This window comes from Chionomys nivalis, unplaced genomic scaffold (assembly GCF_950005125.1).
Source record: "Chionomys nivalis unplaced genomic scaffold, mChiNiv1.1 scaffold_75, whole genome shotgun sequence".
NCBI lineage: Eukaryota > Metazoa > Chordata > Mammalia > Rodentia > Cricetidae > Chionomys > Chionomys nivalis.
The window spans coordinates 72,722-86,851 of NW_026646889.1; positions in this window are offsets into that span (position 1 = coordinate 72,722).

A 14,130-nucleotide genomic window follows, 5' to 3' on the forward strand; every position below is an offset into this window, starting at 1 on the left:
CCAGGAGCAGCTGTTTTTCATTTGATGTTATTTGTTTCACAAGATTTAGACAATAGGCAAAATTATTTTTATCTCTAGACCAATGTGATTATCGCTAGTTCTTCTAGTCTCAGGTCTCTGGAAAACCTGACTAAAGCAGTAGGGTTTACAAAGAATAGTCACAAACTAAGTAGGAAAAACTTAAACCACCAGGGTTATTTAGGCATGAAGTAATGACATCAAAGGGATAAAATATCTACTGAGCTAGTGTTCAATATTGCTAGCTCATTTACTATTTTCTCTTCCATGAAACTGGTATTTTAAAAAAGGACCACAGATTCCATTCTGAATGTATCCAATCTTGATTTTACCAACTTTTCAAAAATCCAAACACTGATCAACCCAGCAAAGCTCCCCTCTGGACACCAGACACTGCCTGTTAACAAATCACAAGTGTTCATGAGCACAAGGAACAACACTGTTCCTCAAGAAACAGACAAGGGAGCAACTACCTGGTGGCCTTGGAAACAATAATCTCTTTGATCAGAGGCAATTCCAGGAGGATGTCCATGGATGCTTGCTTAGGGGAAAGTCTCTGATATCATCCGGGTGTCTGGCCAGCCCATGGTTTTTTTTCTTTTTTATTATTTATTTATTTATTTATTTATTTATTTATTATGTATACAACATTCTGTCTGTGTGCATGTCTGCAGGCCAGAAGAGGGCACCAGACCTCTTTACAGATGGTTGTGAGCCAGCATGTGGTTGCCGGGAATTGAACTCAGGACCTTTGGAAGAGCAGGTAATGCTCTTAACCACTGAGCCATCTCTCCAGCCCACCAGCCCATGGTTTGTATTCAGAGTGCATCCACTTTAGAGCCTGGCTCCATCTGTGCTCCAGGAGAAAAGGCACAGAAGGGGATATGATGCCCCAAAGAAAAGGTCAGCAAAGGTGCTGGGGAACAGACTTCTGGTTATTGCCTCTTAAAATAAAATATATAGATTCTGTCTGTCTAGGATGGAAACAGCAGTGGGCTAGGCAGTGCTTATGCTAGAGGAAGAGATTGGCAGTATATAATAAGTGTCACTAGGCAGGTGAGATAGACAAAAGACATACAGGCTCACACTGAGAGTTCTGGCTGGAAGTTTCAGATGCCCTTTGGCTTTGTGACTAAATTCTGTATGGTCAGTCTGTGAGGAGCCAGTGACAACATAATTCCTGTGGCCTCGAATAGAATTGTGTCTTCCCAAATCAAATAAATTAAGAAAAAATCTCTCACAACTGTACCTAGTCTTTTGTGTTTTAGTTATTTCCTTTGCAGTCAGGTTAACAACCAAGGACAGCCACTAGAGGGCGCATTAGTAATAAAAATGAGCAATGTCGGCAGTACTTTTGAGCTTAAAGGCTCGATTTCCCTGGTATCCCACCCAAGTATTTGGAATATTATTTTATCCATACCTTGCTGTCCATGAGGAGATCAACTAGCTTCAATGTGGCCTCAACTTCTGATCTCTACAAGATCCTTTTGCAAATCAGGCTCCACTTTACTGAATTTGGACTTCAGCATCAGAAAGATGCAGTCCAACTAGCCATCGTGGAGTCTGGGTTGAGGGAGGGCACAGGAGCACACTTAGGATAGCAAAGTTCTTAGTTCTCAAGTATTTGCAATCCATGCTGGTCATGGGTAAAATTTTGATCTGTGGGCACTGTCAGGAACTGAAAGACCACAAGGCTGACTTATTCTGTGAGGAGGCCATGGCTGAGGGACCCTGGCTGAATGATGAGCCGGGCAGGGGCTTCCTAGCACAGGTGGGTTGGGGACTTCAAAGACAAAAAGTGCTGGTAGGTTGGACATGGGCGGGCCACATCTGAGAGAGGACCATCGGCTGTGAGCCCCAGAGTAGGCGACCTTCCCCAACTAAGGTGAAGCAGCAATATCATGGTCATTGGTGAGGGAGTTGTCAAAAGGAACAGGCAGAGAAGGGACTGCAATGGAGATGAAAGAGCGCACGCGTGCAAACACACACACATACACACAACCTTAACTGTAGGCAGATGGAAAAAGATGGGTACCTTGGGGGCCTAGGACTGTAGAGGAAATAATGCAGTTTATGAGAGGCATGGTGATCAGGCAGTCTCTGAGAATGGAGTATCACACAGCTAACCCTGCAAGAAAAGTGACAGTTTGTTCCCAGATGGGGACCAAGTATCCAGAAACCCATGTTAGTGGTGATACAAGAGCTAGAGAGACAATGGCCCTACTGTGCCCCCGGGCTGCTTCAGCTGGCGTTCTTTCCATGGTCACTCATGGGTAATCTCTTCTACCACCCAGCAACCACCACAGAAACCAAGCTCTTCCCACCTCTCTCCTGACTCCTGCAGATGCCCCAGAGGTTCACTGAGACCAGTAGCAGTAGGAACTTTAGCCAGACTTCATACACAGCATCTATTTTTGCCTTCAGTCCATTCCATGTGGCCAATTCTACGTAAAACTGTCATCATCTTTGGTCACCACACTCATTATGATGCAAGCTGGAAGCACTACAGCATCACATGGTGCAAAGGGTGGCCCTGGGGTCAAAGAAGGACCCGGCATCAGGACAGTTAGACAGCCAAATTTGGATTAAGAGCTATTGAAGACAATGAGGTTCTAGGAAAACATTTGTCTTTTTCATCTCCTGGGGAGCTGAGGAAGCCTGGGCCTTGCATGTGTTAAGATCCAGAGCACAAACCCAGCATCCTATCCACACTTCCTGCCTGGTTCTAGAAATCCTAGGTCCATCTCCAAAGCCAAAACATGCCTGAGTCCTTTTTGGGAAAATAGGAATGAACAAGGACCCTGTCCTGGTAGTTGACTGGAAAAGTCAGTTGAGACAAACTGTTACGAGCTGGGGGACTTCAGCTCTAGGTTCTTTTCAAGTAATATCTATGAGGACTCTGTGCCCTTCTCCCCAGAGAGTGATGAGTAACCAGACCAAGCAAGAGAATTGTTTTTATGATGATTCTTTACTAGTAACTTCAATATCCAATACATCAATGGGGTTTACAATCTTAATAGGCATGGGGGATTGATGATGGGCAACACACAGGCAATTCAATATCACAATTATTAATCCTACTAAACCTAATACATAAAACCAATTCATAACTTTAATGTAACTTATTACTTATCTATAAAATACTTCTTAACCTTAATACAACTTTTTCATTACTTATCTATAATCTTAATACAACTTATCCATTACTTATTTATAAAACACTCCTAAACCTTAACTTATCCATTAATTATCTTTAAAATGCTTCTTAACCTTAACTTATCCATTAATATTTCCTAATCTTATCAATTATCCATAAAATATCTCTTAACATTTCACACACTAAACATATGTATTAACACATCTATGCTCTTCTCTTAACCTCTCATACAAACATGAAATAGCATCATACGACCTGGTATTCCCTGGCTTAAAAAGGGCTTTTTGAATTTCTTCAGGCTAGGCTCTTGTCCACGCTGGGGGCTGGGTAGTGAAGATCGACTCTTGACCCCATAGTCTGCACTTGGGAGATAAGGTTCTGATGATCCAGGCTGGTATCTGGTAGGGCCTTGGACTCGGATATTCGGGTGACCGAGTCTAGGGAGACAAGGCTTTTAGTTCTCTACTCTCGAAGATGAGGCTTTGCTCTCAGGATGGCAAAGCGTTCTGTCTGCTCAGAAGACAAAGCTTTGCTCTCGGGATGGCAAAGCATTCTGAAAGGCAGAGTATCTAGTCTGTTCTCGGGAGACAGAACTTCAATGTCCACTCTCATGGAATGAGGATTTGCATTGGGGATGCAAGCCGTTAAATATCTGTTTTCAGGAGACGAAGCTCTGTACTTGGGAAACAGAGCATTAAATGTTTAGGCAAGGCATTTAATATTGCTGCTTTTTGGGAGGCAGGCTAGGAGGATCTCTCTTTCCATGGAGGCCTGGTGCCAGAACCATTGTGAGAAGTGAGATAACCATCCTGCTTCAGCCACCTCTTTTAAGTCAGTTTGAAATTGCCCCTCGTTTGATCCTTCCGATAACCAGGTGTCCTAGGTTATCAGTATCGACTGGCCACAGAAGGATGGGGGTGGTCCCTCTTGTGTGGCAAGATTATTTCATTACCAAGGTTGCTGGGTGCAGCCCCCACATCTGGCAGGGCCAGATGGGTGTGGCAGCCTTCAAGCGGGCAAATGTTCTCTTAATATTTCACCTTAGTAATTTTCCATACCACACACAAGAAGAAATGCTTTTACATTACACCAAGTTACATTCATTCTTATTCTATAAATTTCGTGCTCTATCTACACTACAGATTCCCCTTTTTTATTCATTCAGAGGAATCCTCTTCCATGCTCATTACACAAACAAAAACAGGGGCCACAGCAAGTGTCTCAAAGAGCAGAGCTAGCTATGGGGTCTTTGCTCTTGTCATCATGGGTTAATCCTTGACATGGCTTTCTGTGTTTGGCTGGAGTCAGCCCCCTCTTCACAGGAATCATAATAGACTCCCCTCATTCCAAGTCTTTATCCCTGTGTCCCCAATTCTGTCCCAGTTATAATGCATGCCACCTGTCAATATCAGGACCTGCCTGATGGAAATTTCATTCTTTCCTTATAAAGGGACAGTAGTTGTTGTACCCCTGAGGCATAAGGAGATCTCGGATGGCTCAGCTCTGCTCTCAGGAGGCAGTCAAGAAGTGGGCACAAGCAGGTCTTTCTGGATTGGACTTGGGACCTACCCAGCGCATGCTACTTCAGAGAGTTGAGGAAATAAAGAGAGTTGGGAACCTCCTTGTCAGGAGGGGAGTTAAACCAGGAGTCCTGAGTCCCCGCCTGACCCAGACAGTCACCAGCTGGACTCGAAAGAGGGTCTTGCCCAACTAGGAGGTCCAAGCCAGACTTTGCACTTGTTGAAGAAGCATACTGGATACCTGTCTGGGGGTGTGGCCCATGGTGGAACACTTACCCAGCATGTATGCTTAGTGCTCTAAATTCCACCACCAGAATTGCAGGGCAGGAAACGGAAAAGTCTGTGCTGTGTTTAACCAGTGGAGGAACGAGGGGACGACTCTCCAGAGGCTGCACCCCATCATCTCCTGGGCTACTGGAGCTATTTCCTCCTCCTTTCCCCTCTTTGGGCCCTCTTAGGAGCTGTTCTTCTATGACTTTCCAGGTCCAGCCTTTGCAAGTTTCACGCCTAATATAGAAGTGCCACAGATTTTGCCCTGTTCTCTGAGTCCCCAGCAGGCCTCTCGTACACCCCAGGACTCGGTGCACCTTTTCCTGGTACAGGATCCATAGAGCTGTGAGGAGCATGGCACTATAGTAGCCATGCCTCTTTCCCAGCTTAGGACTCAAGCATTTAGCTTGCTCTGAAGCCTGCGGAGTATTAGAGGGACATTTTGAAGCCACGTTCACTCACACCACCCCTTAGCTGGAGATACTAAGTAGGACCTCTGGACTTGCCTTGTGTTCTGTATGTGGAGAACACCCTCTTCCAGTCTCTATTCTAAGTGATACTCCCTTCCTTCTGGCAGGTGGGGCCCTTTAAAATTCACCTTTGAATGGACACAGAACAGGGCCCTTGAAGGTGTGGGACTGGAGATCAGATCTGCATTCCTCATAAGAAGATGCAGTCCTCATGGTGAATGGGTTCCAGCGGGACAGGGACACAGATACAAGTTGCACTGGGAAACCAGATAAGCCTCCCAGTGTGGGTGTTGGGAAAAAACTCAGATACCCTGGAAGAGCAGCAAGTTCTTCAGACTCAATTTCTTTCTTTTTTCTTTTTTTTCCTTTTTTTTCTTTGTTTTGTTTGCAAAACAGGATTTCTGTGCAGTTCTGGGTGTCTAGGAACTTGCTCTGTAGATGAAACTGGCCTCAAACTCACTGACTTCTGTCTCCCGTATGCTAGGTTTAAAGGTGTGTGCCAGCAACTGCCCTGCTTCTTGTTTTTCTTAATTACACTGTGTGTGTGGAGGGGGGAGGCGCATGTTGGGGTCAAGGACAACTTGGGAGAGTTGTTTCTCACCTTGCACCATAGGGCAAGAGAATTGTACTCAGGCCCTCATTGTTGACAGTGATCGCTGAACCTGGTGGGGTTTTGTGGTGTTGGGGTTTAGTCCTGGGGATGGAGCCCAGGTCCTCACATATGCTAGGGCAGCACCAGCAGATGTGTGGTTTACTGTGATGGCAGGGATGAAACTTGGGCCCTCACAATGCCAAGTGAGCACCCTGCCACTGAGTGGCCCCAGCCTGGCAGTCTTGTCTGTAACCTCTGACAGGTTTGCTTACTGCCTGGTTTTATTAACATAGCCATGTCCTGAGGGTGACAGTCATGGAGACCCCCCACTGTTAGACATAGTCCAAGATGTCTTAGCACTCAACTTTGGTGCCCCTGCTGTTGAAGTAGCCAGGATCTCACATGCATGTCTTGTATAGAACCTATTTCCTAGCAAGCATGGTAGCACACATGTCATCCCAACATTTGGGGAGCAGGAGAATCTCATGGAGAGTGTGAGGCCAGCCTGCACAACTCAGCCAGGTGCAACCACAAGTGAATCATGCAGAATTCCCCACTCCTGAGATGAAAGCCACAAGGTACACCAGAAACCCAGTGAGACCCAGGCTGCTCCAATGGGGCAGCTGTGACTGAAGAGGAAAGGCTAGGAAGGCAGCAGCTGCTGCTGGTTTGCAGTGAGGGTCAGGGCCCAGGAATGCTCAGAGGCACTGAGGTCTACGGGCAGAAAGACCCAGCAGCAGGCCAGCCTGTCTCATCCTGGAGTGACCATTTAAGGAGGAAGGAGCCCTGAGTCTTGAGCCCAAGCTGCTGGTGGCCCCATGACCTGGGCTGCTGTGGGCTGCTGGGTTCAGGAGAAGGGCCATGTTGGGGTCCTGCTGTGATCAGAGGGTGTAGCAGAGCATCTGAAGGGCAGACAAGGAGCAAAGGAGGACAGACAAAGGTTTCAGAGATCTTTTAGTGCTTATACAAAGCAGAGCTGGGAAGTGAGGTACAGGTGAAGGGGAGCAGCAGGCCATGTCTGTAGAGCTGGGGCAGTCCAAGGGGAGAGGTACCAGAACCTGGGGACCATCCAGGGGTTAAGCATGATGGGGCCGGAGGGTCTCCCAGAGGAGGGGGTTCTGCTCTTCCCAGGACAGTCTCCATCAGAGGCTGAAGTGCTGGGCCTAGGAGGTGAGGAAAAGGGGGCAAGGGAGGGACTGTAGAGTGTGGGAAAAGAGGGGCCATGGGTGAGGCTGTGATGTAGTTAGGTCTTGCTGGTCTAGGCTGCGACAGGCTAGACAGTTATAGGAATGAATCATTTTTCTTCTGCTGATTTAAAAAATAAGAAGGCAGGGAAAGCAAGATCTCAGCATTCAGCCAGCCAAGTTTTACTAGGGGTACACTGGCTGGTTTTATGTCAACTTGACAGAAACCAGAATCATCACAGTGGAAGCAATCCAGTATGCAGCACCCTTCTATTGAAAGACCGACCCCCATATTTGAAAGACTTCCCCATACTCGAAAGACCCCCATGCCCACATACTAAGTTCAATTCTGCTGAAAATTTAGCTGGGCCCCCGGGCTCAGCCGATGGTAAAACTGGATATCTATGGGTTGCAGACTCACTGACTAGGCTAAGGAGAGGGATACTCCACCCCCCAAGACATCCTATCTAAATTGCCAACTTGCTACAGGGTGTTTTATCTGTCTTTATGGTTTTTTGGGGAAATTCGAGAATAGACATGGGGCCATTCCCAGGATGAGCTAAGCCCACCAATTTGAGAGCCAATGAAATGCTTGTGCTATACTACCTTCTTATGTAATCATTTTTCCCTATAAATATGGCTGTTTGAATTTGCCCGGGGCGGGCAGTTGGCATAAGCTACTGTTGCACCCTCAGGTGCCTGTGTAATCAATAAAGACACCTCTTGCTGATTGCATCTATTGGCCTGAATTATTGAGACTGGGGGATTTCTCACACCGCCCTTGAAAACGAGGGTTTTTCATCTTGGAGGTCCCAGCGAGATGGATTTTTTGGGGAGCCCCCCCTCAATAATTCAGATAACCATCAGGAGGTAAGCTGGCCGGCCTTTGTGTGTTTCATTGTATGGTTGTATGTTTCCATCCGCCAGTCTGTCCGTTTAAAGTCGTTTGTACATACAAACGCTCCGTAGGCTAAGTGAAGGAGGGAGCTGACGGGTTCCGTACTCCTCACTAGCCACCTGGCAGATGTGCAGGGATTCCGGGGGCCTGATTTTTCTGGGTCCAATTTGTATCTGAGGGTGATCAGGCCACCCTGTTGGAGGATCGGAGACACTTTGCTTCTGCTCCTCCGTCTGAACTTGGCTTTATGCTGGTCTGTTGCTGCGCAGCTTCTGGTCTGCTGTCTGTGCTGTCTTTGTTAGCTTTGTTTTATGTTTCGTGTTTTTAATTTTATGTTATGTCTTTTGCACTCAAGTTTAAATCTGATACCATGGGGCAATATGTAACCACCTCTGTGACCCTAACTCTTAAAAAAAAGCTGCAGACCCAGCTGTGAAAATCCAAAAGAAATGCTGGGAGTCTGCCCCTTCCCATGCCTGGGGCTGCACCGCTGAACCATCCTGCTTGCAGTTGGATTACTGGAGAGTGCAGGTCTCTGGGGGAGGGAGCGGAGCCAGCCCGAGCAATCTTTGCCGCAGGGCGTGATGTGGCAGGGCACCCTGGCCACGTCGGATTAGGGGGCAGCCGTGATCCGTGATCCCCGCTGTGGGGCCTCTCCATGGGCGAAAAGGAGAGGCAGGCCCGGAGAGAATTCGCCACAGGTTCCAGCTATGGGAGCTCACTAACGGGAGAGCCCTCTTAGCTGGAAAAAGCTAGCTTTTACCGATGTCACCTCAGCCAAGCCTAGTGCTCTTCCAATCCTTGGGCTTAGTATAAAGGCTCAAGAGTCGCCTTTCTAGTGAACAATGTGGCATACTCGAGGAACTGAGTTGAGGCTTCCAGATGGTCGACCAATCCTGACCTGATAAGTGCCCTAGAATGGATTCCTCATGGGGCCTCTGGAATTCCATTCAGAGAAAAGCTACTAGGTTGCTGTGAGTACTAAAATGGAGTTATGGAAAGCTTGTGCTGTACATCTAGGAGCTCACTGTGGACGGCTGAGGCTAGAGCCAGGTCCTGGGGGTCTCCTTTTCAAAGAGAAGTCTTGTTTTCCCTGGAAATTAAGGTGCTAGGGACTAAGTGGCAGCCTCCCTTCTGCAAATACCATGTTAAGCTTCATGCCAAAGATCTGTGGCCCTTGCCCAGGGGAGGCAGCTGGTGATAGCGCCAGGGCCAAGGAACTAAGGCCTCCTGTGGAGACACACATGCCAGTGGGGGTCCAAGCTGGTGCTAATTCCTCCCCATAGGAGCCAGTAAGCCTGGGAACCTGCAGTAGGCTGTTTTTCTGGGGTCAGATACCCTATTAGATTACTTGCTTGCTGAGCTACCAGGATTGCTATTTTAAATAGACCATATTTAATGTTAAAAGCAAATAGATCCAAAAAATAAAATGAGGACAGTGTTTAAAAATAGAGTATCGTGTACTGAGACCATGAGCTGGTAATGTAGCTGTCTTCAAGATGGGGATAAATGCAACGGTATTCACAAACATTCAAAAGTGAGGCAAGAGATTGGGGTTAACAGTTGTGCCTTGTCATAGCTTATCATTACAATCTTGTCTAAAAATGACTTTCATTAAATGAGATGACAGCTAGGGTTATCATCAAAGATACTATATAAATATAATTTTTAAAAATGAGTGCTAAAAAATACAGATTGATAGTTTCTATATTTCTTACTATGCAGTGTATGCAAAATAAATAAGTAAATAAATCCCCAGCTCTGTTTAGATGGGTACAGGACTACACTGTCTTCAAGAACTATTGCCATGTAAACAGCCCAGCTGAGCTTCTAAGTCAGCTCATGTTTAGATATGAATTTGACAGCTTGCAATGCTTATGATGAGATGGGGGTTCTGAGGTGCCCCACATGGCAAAGGTCAACTAAAGCCTCTCACCCCACTATATCCACAATGATGATGTTGCTAAATGATGAATGGCTCTTTTGATTCTTTATAATGTTTATGGCTATTTAAAAACATGATGATTTTTATTTATTATTGATATAAAAGAGGTACATTTTGGGTTGTTTTTAGGTTCTGTCTATGATAAAATAATTCTGCTATGTAAAATAGGCCCAAAAGGGATATTGCTAAGTTTAAGGTAATATGTTACCTAATTCTGAAAATCCACCATACTAATGTTCAAAGTAGCTGTATCAGTTTGCATTTTTATGAGCAATGGAGGATTTTTATCCCACATTCCCCTAAACATAAATTGTCAAATAATGTTATTTTTACAGGTATAAGATAAAAATTTAAAATTGATTGATTTACATTTTTCTTATGATTAAGGATGTTATATTTAAGCAAATTTTAAATATTTTTCAGTTATTCTAAGTTCATTTGTTGAGAGTTTACAGTTTTGGTCCATAACATAATTTTATTAAAATATTTGTTTTCATGACGATTAAGTTTTAAGTTCTTTATATGGTTTTAAATTAATTGATAAAGATACCTTCCTATTCCACAGGCTGGTATTATGTTCTGTTAATTATATCCTTTGTTATACAAAAAGTTTCCCAGTTCTAGAGATCTTATACATTGATTGCTTATCTCTAAGTGTCTATGCCACTGAGGCTATGTTTAAAAATATATTTAAAACTTTTTTATAAGGTTCAATGTTGTTGGTTTTATGTTAAGGTCTTTTGATTTGTTTGCATTTTAGTTTTCTGCATAAGAGATAAATATGGATCTATCTATCTTCATTCTTCTACATGACGATGTCTAATTAATCCTTAAAGCGAGAAACTGACAGTCAAAATGCCGGCTCCTGGCAAATCTCAGGGGCAAGGCACCCCACTAATTTGGCCAAGGTAAGAGAGGTTTTCCAGGGGCCAGTTAGAATCTGTGTTCCTTAAATGTTTAATGGAGGTTTACAGGCATTTTTACCCAACCTCTGAAGGTCAACAGGTAGTGGTAGCCATGGCCTTCATAGGACAGTCAACATCAGATATAAAGAGAAAAGTTACAGCAGGTAGATAGGCTGCAAGATGATAGCTTGCAAAATTTGGGGAGACAGAGAAAGAGAAAGGCATGAAGCAAAAGAAAAAAAAAGGCAGGACTCAGACAGATAAGGAGCCTGGGCAACAGAAGATCAAAGACAAATGAAGATGGACAGAGACACCCCCTTGGACAAAGGCCAATGTGCTTATGACAAGAAAAAGGACATTAGATACCTCTATAGATTTTCTAAGGGACACAAGAACTGAGCACTCTTTAAAAATGGTTAAAACAGCCATTGAACAAACTGGACACCTTACGAACTATAAATTTGAAAAAAGGACAAATAAATGACTCGTTCCTCCCTGGTCACCCCTGAATGTATGATCAAAGCCTTTTGCTGACCAAACGAGGGACTTTCGCCTTCCCTGTTGTTCTCAGTTCTGCAGGAGATGCAGGCTGCTTATCTGCCTCCGCCATGCCCTCCTCACCGAGGAAGACCACCTCCCCCTGCCATCACCTCTGGAGAAATCCTTGCCTCCTAGCAACTGCCTTGGTGCTGTGCTTACCCTAAAGCCCACATGAGCCCTGGCCGCTCACCCTGCAGTCTCACTCCCCTGACCCATGTCAGACTGTGATAGAGAGCTCACAATGCTAACACAGCTGCCCTCCTGCACTGGGCTGCTGCTCCTGTGCCATGCTTCACGTCGATGGACTACAGACCCTACCAGCATCTGCAGAAAGGACAGGCAGCTGGCAGAACCACAGGCTGAGCTGGAAATGATGGCGAAGCTTGCCTGGGGCAAAAGGCTGGGGTCACAGCCAAGCAGGTATACAAAACTTGAGGTAAGCGGAAGGCGTGCGCAGCAATGGCGGATAGGAAGCAAATGATCTTGGCCAATAGCCTCGCTAAAGGGATGTTGGCACGCCCAGAAAGCTGAACTTATGACTTTGATAAAAGCTCTACATGGCAGAGGATAAAGATAGCCATCATACATTGACCAGGACTGAGATAACCAATGTAATGGCTAAGAAGATCATAGAAATCTTATGTCCAGGTTTGGTATGCCCAAGGTAATTATGTCTGATAATAGACCTGCCTTTGTTGCCCAGGTAAGTCATTGGGGATCAATTGGAAATTGTACTTACATACCCCAAAACTCAGGTCAGACAGATAGGATAAAAAATTCTAAAGAAAAATTTTCACAAATTGATATAATTGGCCCTGGAGACAGGCAAATAAAAAAATGACTGGACAGACCTCCCTCCCTCTGTTCTGTTCTGGGTTCAAAACACCCTTGGACCACATGGATTAACCCCTTTTGAGATCCTGTATGGAGGTCCTCCTTCAGCCATTGCTTTCTTTGATGCTGATATCTCTGACTTTGCCACCTCCCCTTCATGCAGGCCCATCTGCAAGGATTGCAGTTGGTGCAACAAGAGGTCTGGAAACCATTGACAGCTACTTGCCAGGAGGGACTGGGTACACCCCTGATGCCACACCCCTTCCAGATCAGTGACTCCATTTGGGTCTGGAGACATCAGACTAAGAATCTTAAACTCCGCTGGAAAGGACCCTAAACCATGCTCCTGACCACCCCCATGGCGCTAAAGGTTGACGGAATTGCTGCCTGGATCCACACATCACATGTCAAAGCGGTCCAGCCAGGACACCTCACCGGCAATCAGAACCCGGGGTCATCATGGAGGCTCCAGCACACTCAAAACCCATTAAAGATAAGACTTGTCAGGGCCTAATATTAATCATGACCCTGGCCCTCCTTGTCCTAGATGCCAGGGTCTCGGGGAGCCCTCAGATACCCAAACAACTTACTTGGCAGGTGTTCTCCCAATTGGAGGATATGGTCTGGTCTGCCACTGGCCTTTACCCTCCTGGTGCCTGGTGGCCTAATCTTAGCCCTGATTTTTGCTAGCTGGCTGCAGCACTTGGGACTTGAGACATAGCTGCTTTTAAACATGATCAGCTAACACTTAATATGGAACCAACCTCAGGAGGCGATGGGGTAGAAGGTTGTTCCAATCTTATTAGGCAGTGTCTTCTTGCTCCACTTGATTTTTATGTCTGCCCCCAGGATGGAAGAAATCAGGCTACTGCCCACCGATGTAGAGGTCTTGGGAAATATTTTTACATTACCTGGGGATGCGAAACCACAGGTGATGCATATTGAAACCCATCCTTCTCCTGGGATAAGATTATAGTCCACCATGGTTAAAAAAGCCCCCCCTTAAAAAATACTAAAAACAGGGGACTACAGGCATGGAACAGGTAAATGGTCCTGCACCACAGGATACTGTCTACCCCTTAATATTTCTTTTACCCCCCAAGGAAAGCAGGATTGTCAAAGCTGGATAAAGTAACCACCTCGCCTCCTAATATTGGGGAGAGATTACAATCTGATAGAGGGAGCATACTCGGCCATTAACTCCACTCAGCCAGAGTTAACACAAGCCTGCTGGCTCTGCATGGCCCCTGGCCCGCCTTATTATGAAATATAACTTATGCTAGCAGCGACCCAGAGTCTGCAAGCATCAGAACATACACAAGTTAACCCTCCCTCAAATAAAAAGAAAAACATGCGAGGAACTGTGCCCCGAACTTATCAGCCTTTTTGTAACCACACATTGACACTCCCCAAGGAAAACTATTACCCGCTTCCTCCCCCTGAGGCATGATGGGCTTGTAACTTGGGCCTAACTCCATGTGTGCCAACCCAGGTTTTTTGACCAAATTGCAGACTATTGTATATTGGCACAGATATTGCCCCACATTACCTATCATGCCCCTGAGACTGTCCTGGACTATTTTTGAAGGCAGCTCTCGCTCCAAGAGAAAACCCATTACCTTGACTTTGGCTATGCTACTGGAGGTAGGCGGGGTTACTGCAGAAATAGAAATAGGAGCTGCTGCACTGATACAAGGAAACAAGCTGACCTACCTTCAGGATATCTAGTGCAGATTTGCAGGTCCTCGAAAACTCCTCTCTCTGTTAGAAAACTCTCTTTCCTCCCTATCTAAAATG